This window comes from Sciurus carolinensis, unplaced genomic scaffold (assembly GCF_902686445.1).
Source record: "Sciurus carolinensis unplaced genomic scaffold, mSciCar1.2, whole genome shotgun sequence".
NCBI lineage: Eukaryota > Metazoa > Chordata > Mammalia > Rodentia > Sciuridae > Sciurus > Sciurus carolinensis.
Genome location: NW_025920220.1, coordinates 451,017 through 461,690, shown reverse-complemented (window position 1 = coordinate 461,690; position 10,674 = coordinate 451,017). Strand labels below are relative to the sequence as shown.

The window sequence follows — 10,674 nt, the reverse complement described above, 5'->3', positions numbered from 1 at the left end:
CACATGCTGAAACACTTTACAAAAAGAAAACCTACACTAGAAAACATTCTCAGAAAAATATTACATGAGGAAAAAATTAAAAACTACAATGTAGGTCAGCAAAGGGAGGAACTACCCTAAAATAATAGCCAATTAAGGGATAAACCAAGTCAAGTTAAAAATCAAAAATAATTCAAAATGACCAGAAATACAAGACATATCTCAATAATAACCTTGAATGTTAATGGACTAAATTGACCAATCAGAAGACATAGACTGCTAGACTGGATTAAAAAGAAAGACCCAACAATATGCTGCCTTCAAGAGACTCATGTCATGGAAAAAAATACCCACAGACTAAAAGTTAAAGGATGGGAAAAAACATACCACACACAAGGATTAAGTAAAAAAGTTGGGGTCTCCAACCTCATATCAGATAAAGTACATTTCAATCAAAATTAGTAGAATGGATAAAGATGGACAATCATACTGCTTAAGGGAAGCATAAATCAACAAGATATAACAATCAGATGTATGCCCCAAACAATGGTATATTCAAGTACATTAAGCAAATCTTCTCAATTCCAGGAACCAAATAGACCACAACACAATAATACTAGGTAATTTTAACATACCTCTCTCACCATTGGACAGAACTTCAAAACAAAATTGAATAAAGAAACCATAGAACACAATAGCACAATCAATAATTTAGACTTAACAGACATATACAGAATATTCCATCCATCAATGAGCAAATACACTTTCTTCTCAGCAGCACAAGGATCCTTATCTAAAATAGACCATATGTTATGCCACAAAGCTATTCTTAGCAAATAAAAAAGGAGATATTACCTTGTATTCTATCAGATTATAATGGAATGAAATTAGAAATGATTGATAAAATAAAAAAGAGAATATACTCCAACACCTGGAGACAATAATATGCTATTGAATGATACATGGATAGCCAAATACATCGGGGAGATAAAAAAATTCTTAGAGGTAAACAAGAACAATGATACAACATTTCAAAATCTCTGGGACACTACAAAAGCAGTACTAAGAGGAAAATTCATTGCATGGAGTGCATTCAATAAAAGAGAAAGTCAACAAGTAAACAACCTAACACTATATCTCAAGTCCAAGAAAAAGAAGAACAGATCAACATCAAAAGCAGTAGAAGACAGGAAATAATTAAAATCAGAGCTGAAATCAATGAAATGGAAACAAAAAAAATTCAAAATATTGACAAAACAAAATTTTGTTCTTTGAAAAAGTAGACAAAATTGATAAACCCTTAGCCACACTAATGAAGAGAGAGAGAAAACTCAAATTACCAAAATTTCTGAAGAAAAAGGAAATACCACAACAGACACCACTCAAATACATAACATAATGAGAAGCAACATGGAAAATTTATACTCCAACAAAGCAGAAAATCTCAAAGACATCAACAGGTTTATAGAGACATATGATCCACCCAAACTGAATCCAGAGGACATACACAATTTAAATAGATCAATTTCAAGTAATGAAATAGAAGTCATCAAAAGTCTACCAACAAAGAAAAGTCCAGGATCAGATGGATTCTCAACTGAGTTCTATAAAACCTTCAGAGAATAATTCATTCCAGTATTCCTCAAAGTGTTTCATGAAACAGATGAGGAGGGAAACCTTCCAAATTCATTCTATGAAGCTAATATCACCCTGATACCAAAACCAGACAAAGGCATGTCAAGGAAAGAAAACTTCAGATCAATATCCCTAATAAACATAGACACAAAAATTCTAAACAAAATTTAGAAAATTGCATACAAAAACATACAAAAAAGATACAGTACCATGATCAAGTGGGTTTCATCCCAAGGATGCAAGCTTGGTTGAACATCCAGAAATCAACAAATGTAATTCACCACATCAACAGGTTTAAAGTTAAGAATCACATGATTATTTCAATAGATGCAAAAAAAAGCATTTGATAAAATACAGCACCCCTTCATGCTTAAAACACTAGAAAAATAGGGAGAGTAGAAACATATTCCAACATTTTAAAGGCTATCAATGTTAAAGCCATGGACAACATCATTCTAAATGGGAAAATATGGAAAGAATTCCCCCTAAAAACTGGAACAAGGCAGGATGCCCTCTTTCACCACATGTATTCAACAATGTTCTTGAAACTCTAGCCAGAGCAATTAGACAGACCAAAGAAATTAGAGATATGAATAGGAAAACAAGAATTCAAATTATCACTATTTGCTGATGACATGATTCCATATTTAGAAGAGTTAAAAAATTTTACCAGAAAACTTCTAGAACTCATAATTGAATTCAGTAATGTAGCACAATATAAAATCAAAACTCATAAATCTATTGCATTTTTATTCAAAAGTGATGAATCCTCTGAAAGAGAAATTAGGAAACTCCTCTATTTACAATAGTCTCAAAAAAAAAAATACTTGGGAATCAGTCTAACAAAAGAGGTGAATGACCTCTACAATGAGAACTACAGAACACTAAAGAAAGAAATTAAAGAAATCTTAGAAGATGGAAAGATCTCCAATATTTTTGGATAGGTAGAATAAATATTGGCAAAATGGCCAAACTACCAAAAGCACTATACAAATTCAATGCAATTCCAATTAAACTCCCAATTATGTTCTTCATATAAATAAAGCAATCAAAAAATTTATTCTGAAGAATAAGAGACCCAGAATTGCCAAAAATAGTAAAGCAAAAAATAGTAAAGCATTCAATTATACTGTAGAGCAATAGTTGCAAAAATGGCATGGTATTGTCACCAAAATAGGTAGACCAATGGTACAGAAGAGAGAACACAGAGAGAAACCCACATAAATACAGTTATCTCATTCTGGACAAAGGTGCCAAAAACATAAAAGGAGAAAAGATAATCTCTTCAACAAATGGTGCTGGGAAAAGTGGAAATCAATATGCAGCAAAATGAAACTAAACACCTATCTCTCACCCTGCACAAAACTCAACTCAAAATGAATCAAGGGCCTAGGAATTAGAAAAGAGATCCTGCACCTTACAGAAAAAACAGTAGGTCCAAATCTTTATCATGTCTGCTTAGGACCAGAATTCCTTAACATGACTCTCAAAACAAAAAATAAAATTAGGATTCAAAAATTAGTATAGATTCAAACTAAAAAGCTTTTTCTCAGCAAAGGAAATAATCAACAATATCAAGAGAGAGCCTACAGAGTAGGAGAAAATCTTTGCCACACACACTTCTGATAGAGTACTAATCTCCAGAATCTATAAAGAACTAAAAACTTTACACCAAGAATACAAATAACCCTATCAATAAATGGGCTAAGGAATTGAGCAGACACTTCACAGAAGATCTGCAAGCAATCAACAGATATAGAAAAAAATATTCAACATCTCGAGTAATATGAGAAATGCAAATAAAAACTACCATAAGATTTCATCTCACCCAAATTAGAATGTCTTCTATCAGGAATACAGGTAACAGCAGAGCAGACATCTTGTGGCTGTGTCATGTGCGTGAGCCCCATCGTGCCAGGGAGGCACCAGATGCTGCACAGGGAGGAGGCTGAGGCCATAGCTTGAGAGAGGCCCAGGCCCCTCTGTACGTGTGGGTTTGGACAGGTAGGGGAAGGGAAGGGAGGCCAACCCGTGGCCGGCCAGGCGCCTGTGTCTGGCACAGCAGGTGTGAGACAAAGAGACAATTCTTCCCTGCCGCCCAGATAATCAAGAGTTTTGGCCCAACCTTTGAGCGCACACCAAGATAGTGAGGAGCCAGACAAAAAGCACAGGCTGTGGCACTGAAATGGATTACTAAGAACTTAGTGATTTGGCCCATGACCCTCCAGCACAATGTTCTGTAGATCCAGTTGGGGATGATAAATGACAGCCCATACCAAGGTGGTGTATTCTTTTGAATTTATTTTTCTACAGACTACCCCTTCAAACCACCTAAGGTTGCATTTACAAGAATTTATCATCCAAATATTAACAGTAATGGCAGCATTTGTCTGGATATTCTAAGATAACAATGGTCTCCTTCTTTAACTATTTCTAAAGTTCTTTTGTCCATTTGTTCACTGCTATGTAATCCAAACCCAGATGACCCTTTAGTGCCAGAGATTGCACGGATCTATAAAACAGACAGAGATAAGTACAACAGAATATCTCGGGAATGGACTCAGAAGTATGCCATGTGATGCTACCTTAAAGTCAGAACAACCTGCATTATAGCTGGAATAAACTTTATATTACTGTTCATTTTTTGATCTTCTTATCCGGCTGCTCCCATATCAGACCTCATCTTTTTTAATTTTATTTTTTGTTTACCTCCCTCCTTTCATTCACATACTCATCTCAGAAGACTTAAGTTCTTCCAGTTTTGGACAATAACTGCTTTTAGAAGCTACGAAGTAGTTACAAGAGAACAATTGCCCAAGATTCAGAATTTTTTTAAAAAACTGGAGCATGTGTGTTATGTGACAAATGTCTTCACTCTAACTTGGTTATGAGACTAAAGCATTCCTCACTGCTCTAACATGCTGAAGAAATCATCTGAGGGGGAGGGAGATGGATGCTCAGCTGTCACATCAAAGGAAGCAGCATTATTCTAGAAGCACCCATTTTGTTTAAACCTTCCACTGTTAGAGATTTGAGGTTACATGATATACTTTATGCTCGTAACTGATGTGGCTGGAGAGTTGGTATTGAATTTATAGCATCAGAACAGAAAATGTGATGTATTTTAGGCATATCAATAAACTGATGTCCTATTCTTGTTCTACAGAGAATGGAAATTGGAAGTCAAACACCCAATGTATTCCAAAATAGGGTCTCAAAACATTTTGTAATTTTTATTTAAATTGTTAGGAGACTTGGAGCTATTAATTAATCTATCTTCCAATACACTGTTTAATGTAGCACTGAATAAATGATGCAAGTTGTCAATGGATGAGTGATTAACTAATAGCTCTGCTAGTAATTGATTTATTTTTCTTCAATAAAGTTGCATAAACAAAAAAAAGAATACAAGCAACAATAGCTGTTGGCTATAATGTGGGGAAAAAACAAACACTCATACATTGCTTATGAGGTTGTAAATGGGGGCAGCCACTCTTGAAAGCAGTATGGAGATTCCTTAGGAAACCTGGAATGGATCCACCATTTGACACAGCTATCCCACTTGGCCTATACCCAAAGGACATAAAATCAGCATACTACAGTGACACAGCTACTTCAATGTTTATAACAGCTCAATTCATAATAGCAAGATTGTGGTACCAACTTAGATGCCCTTCAATAGATGAATGGATAAACTGTGGTATATTTACCCAATGGAATATTATTCAACCACAATGAAGAATTAAATTATGGCATTTGTGGCTAAATGCATGGAGTTGGAAAATATCATGCTAAATGAGATAAGCCAATCCCAACATAAACAAAGGCTGAATGATTTATATGATAAGTGGATGATGATATATAATGTGGGGTGGAAGGGAGCCAAAAATGGAGGAAGGTTGAATTTTGTAGAGGAAAGTGAGGGGTAGGGGTAGGGAAGGAAAAATAATAGAATGAGACAAACATCATTACCCTATGTACATGTATGATTACCCAAATGGGGTGACTCTACTTCAAGTACAACCAGAGAAATGATAGTTATACCCCATTTGTGTACAATGAATCAAAAGAAAAAAAGAAACATTTACATTAATATGCTAGATATTTATATATAGAACAATTCACTATTAATCAAATATATATGTATGTTCAAATAATATTTGATTATTAGTAAAGTGTTCTTCTTATGACTGATTTATACTGGTATCAGAAAAAACATCTAAATAGTCATGGATACATAACTACATGTAATTAAAACAATATTTTGTTACATTCACATTTATATTTATAGCAGCACAATTTACAATAACCAAATTATGAAGAGTTCAATGCCCTTCAAAAGATGAATGGATTAAGAAACTGTCTCTCTCACACACACACACAAACACACATACACAAACACAGGAGGTTTACAGCCATGAAAAAGATTTAAATTACGATACTTGCCAGTAAATGAATGGAAATGGAGAATATTATGATAAGTGAGATAAATCTGACTTAGAAAGCCAAAGGTCAAGTTTTCTTAATGTGTGGCAGTTAAAGCAAAACAAGGCAAAATTGGGGGTATTGGATTTTATAAATAGGAAAGATGAGAGGAGATTGAGGAAGAGGGAGAAGAAACAGGAAAGAATAAATGTGGAAATAATTAAGTGAAATAATGTTTTGGGCATATATAAACATAAAACCTTAAATTACATTTTTATATATGTGCAGATAGCACTAATTAAAATTAAATAAATGAGGGAAAAGAAGATGAATAGAGAAAGGAGAATATTGGGAAGGAGGACAGAAGGGTAAAAAAAGGTAATGAGGATTGAGAGGGAGCAAATCAAATTTAATCATGTACAATTTTGTCAAAATAAGCCAAATTAATATGTATAAACCTAATGCTCTAATAAAAAATATATTACTTTTTTCATTTATTTTATAATGGTGGAAATTAAACATGGGATCTTGCACAAGCAAGGCAACTTTTCTACCACTTAGTCATACCTCTAGCACAAATGTATGTTTCTTTTTTAATTTTTGTATTTATTCTAATTAATTGTACATGACAGTAGAATGTATTCACACATTTTGATAGATTATACAAAAATGGGGTTTCATTTATCATTTTTCTGATTGTATACATTGTAGGATCACATGGGTCACACAGTCATATATGAAAATGAGGTAATAATGTCTGCTTCACTCTACTATCCTTCCTACCCCCATACTGCTTCCCCTCCCCTCACTCCCCTCTACCTAACAGAAAGTAACTGTATTTTTCCCTATCCCTCATTTATACAAAATTAGCATTCACATATCAGAGAAAACATTTGGCCTTTGTGTTTTGGGGTGTGGCATATTTCACTTAGCATGATATTCTACAACTCTATCCATTTACCTGCAAATGTCACAATTTCATTCTTCTTTAAAGCCGAGTAATATTTCATCATATATATGATAGAATATTATATATATACATATATATATATATATCACATTTTATTTGTCCATTCATCTGTTGAAGGGCACCTAGGTTGCAAATGTATTTTTCTAATCTATATTATTTTTTTCTTTGAGGGTGTAGCAGGGATTGAACTCAGGGGCACTCAAGCACTGAGCCACATTCCCTATTTTATTTTGGGTCAGGGTCTCCCTGAATTGCTTAGCTCTTCACTATTGATGAGGCTGACTTTGAATTCATGATCCTTTTGCCTCCACCTCCTGAACTGCTGGAATTACAGGCATGCAACTCCGCACCCAGCATAATCATTATTATTTCTTTTTGGAAGATTATCTAATGTAACTCTCATATTTACTGTTTTATTGTTTTATAACATTTATTATTGTTGAAATATTTTCTCATATCTCAAGTAATATTCTATTATCTTTTTTGACACATGCTATTATTTTCATGTGGTCAACTAAAACCTTGTACTATTTTGCACATAGGTCCTCTACAATTGCCTATATATCTAATCCAAAATCAAACCCTGTTTCCCTGATGGTCAGTGTCATCAATATCAACAGGTGTTCAGTTGTCTGTTCTTATAATCTTCTTGCTCTTGCATTGGCTCCAGCTCAGGTTTGATGAGAACTCTAATCTACACTTGTACGTAAGCCCTGCATTTGTATCTACCACACCTAAACACAAGATTGTGCTGGGATAAACAAACAAGAAACACCTGTGTCTGAAATTACTGCATTCATACAGAAGCAACTGTACAAAGGGAACAGTCACCTGTGTGAGAAATGATCCACATAGGCAATCTACAATAGGAAAACAAAACCCTCAGAGACAAGTGGGTCATAAAAAAGATATCTGGCATGATAATTTTAGACTATTCTTATGAATATTGCAGATATATGCTCAAGGCAAAAGCCAATTTAGACAATCATATCTGATCATTTTATTACCAACTCCACTTTAAAAAAAAAACCCAACTACCACAGACTTGCCACAGTTTTTATTCCAAGTTCACTACAATAATATGAAAACTAATTAAAAATGACCACACTTACCTTTCAGTTAAATGATCTTACAGGAAATAAGTGGCCTGCAGTTGAAGCATCCTATAGATAAAATGGAATTAAAAAGTATCTTCAAAATAGTTTGAATAACAATAACTGACCATATTTTATTTTCAGCAAATCATAGAACTCTCTCCAAAATATATCATATTTAAGGTCACAAATAAGGTCCTAACAAATACAGAAATTTGGGACCAATGCATTGTAGTTTATCAGGTCATTATACCCTGAAATCAACAGTAAGAATAATTAAAGATATTACACAATCACATGGAGATTGAATAAAACACTTTGAATGCATGTCATGAAATAAAACAGGAGAGAAATTTTGAAATTCTTAGAATCAAAGAATAGAATTACAATATTCCAGAATGTCTGGGACACCATGAAGGCAGTTCTCAAAGGAGAATGAAGTTAGAAGTTCCTACATAAAATACCAGAAATGTCCAAATCAAATTTAACTAGTAATTTATCTCACAGTTTTACAAAAACAAAAGTAAATTATTCCTCAACCTAGTATCAGAAAAGAATAAGGAGCAGAGATAAAATTAATAAAAAAGAGAATAAAAGAATACAAAGAATTGATGACAAAACTAGTTGATTCTTTGAAAAAATAAACAAAATGAATATATCTTTAGATAAACAAATCAAAGAGAAAACTCAAATTCCTAAAATTAGAGATGAAAGAGGCAATATTACCACAGAAATCAAAGCTATTCAGAGGATTATCAGAAAGTATTTTGAGAACTCATAGTACATTGGAAAATCCAGAACAAATGGTTAGATTTCTAGGCACATATGACCTACCAAAATTTAACAAAATGAAAATCAAAAACCTAAAATAACAATAAAAATCATGCAATTGAAGCGGTAGCACCAAGTCTTCCAACACAAAAACACCCAGAAAAGAAGAATTCAATACTGAATTCTACCAGATATTTAGAAGGAATTAACAGAATGCTTCTCAAGTTATTCCTTGAAATAGAAAAACATAAATGCTCCCAAATTCTTTCTATGAATCCACTATGACCATAATATTAAAAATCAGATAAGAGCCCAGCTATGTTGCACACCTAGAGATTCAAAAAATTTCAGAGGTTGAGCCAGGAGGATCACAAGTTCAAGGCCAGTCTCATTAACTTAACAAGACTTGCTTTAAATTAAAACTGAAAGAACTGGGATTGCAGCTTAAGGTTAGAATAATCCTGAGTTCAATTCCCAGTATAATAAAAATAACAACAACAACAACAACAAAGCCAGATAAGAACTCTTCTCTCAGGAAAAAAAATGACACACCAATATAATTGATGGACTTAAACCCCTGAATACAATAGCAAAGCAAATAAAATTCAATAATACATTTAAGATTTCATACATACTTTTATTACAGGAATGCAAAAACCACAAATCAATATGTATAATAAACCACATAAATACAAGAAAATATAATATTCACATGATCATCTCAACAGATGCAGGAAAAAGTCTTTGACAAAATTCAATATTATTTTTTGATAAACATCGTGAAGAAACTAGGAATAGAAGAAACTTGCCTCAACATCAAACATTATATATGACAAACCTAAAGCCAACATCGTACTCAATAGGGAAGAGTAGTCTGCATTTCCTCTAAAATGAGGAACAATAGAAGATATCCATGCTCACAACTCCTATACAATAAATACTCAAATTTTAGTTGAATCATTTGGCAAGAGGTAGAAATGAAAGGGTTACAAATAAGAAAGGAATAAGTCAAATTATCTCTGTTTCCAGATGATATAATGCTAAACTTAGAAAATTCTAGTTTTCACCAGAAGATTCTTAGTGCTAATAAAAAAATTCAGCAAAATTACAGAAAAAATCAAGATATAAAAATCAATAGCTTTTGCAAGCAATAATGAATTTGTTGAGAAAAAAATCATAAAATTTATTTTATTACAAATAATTTGAAAATACTTAGTAATAAGTATAACCAAAAAAACAGAAAAATTATGTATAAAAAATTATAAAACACTGAAAAATTAGTAAACTATAGATAAACTAAATACAACTTACATTAACTAAACTAATAAACTAAAGCTATCTATAGATTAAATAAAGCCATCAGATTAACTAAATCCACCTAGAGATCCAATATTATCCTCATCAAAATACCCATCATATTATTCTCCTAACTAGAAAAAACAATCCTAAAACCTATATGTAACAGTAAGAGATCCAGAAAAGCAAGAAATTCTGTAAACTGTAACCCTGAAGCTCTCACAATACCTGCCTTTAATTTATACTGCAGAGCAATAATAACAAAAGCAGTGTGGTTCTGGGACAAAAACATACACAGAGACAAATAAAACAGAATAGCAGCTACAGAGACCTATGAATCTTTCTTCATTTAATTAGTGATAAAAATTCCCAAATATGCATTGTAGAGAAGTCCTCTTTACCAAATTATAATGGGAAATGAGATATTCATATGTAAAGGTCAACCCAAAATGTATCAAAGACCTGAAAACAAACTCAGGAACTGACAAGTTCCTAGAATAAAAC

At 32.9% G+C, this 10,674-nt stretch overlaps 1 pseudogene; it reads left to right on the top strand.

Annotated features, from left to right (window-relative positions):
- Positions 1-3,869: 3,869 nt before the first annotated feature.
- Positions 3,870-4,277, top strand: LOC124975180 (ubiquitin-conjugating enzyme E2 D3-like; annotated as a pseudogene).
- The last annotated feature ends 6,397 nt before the right edge of the window (positions 4,278-10,674 follow it).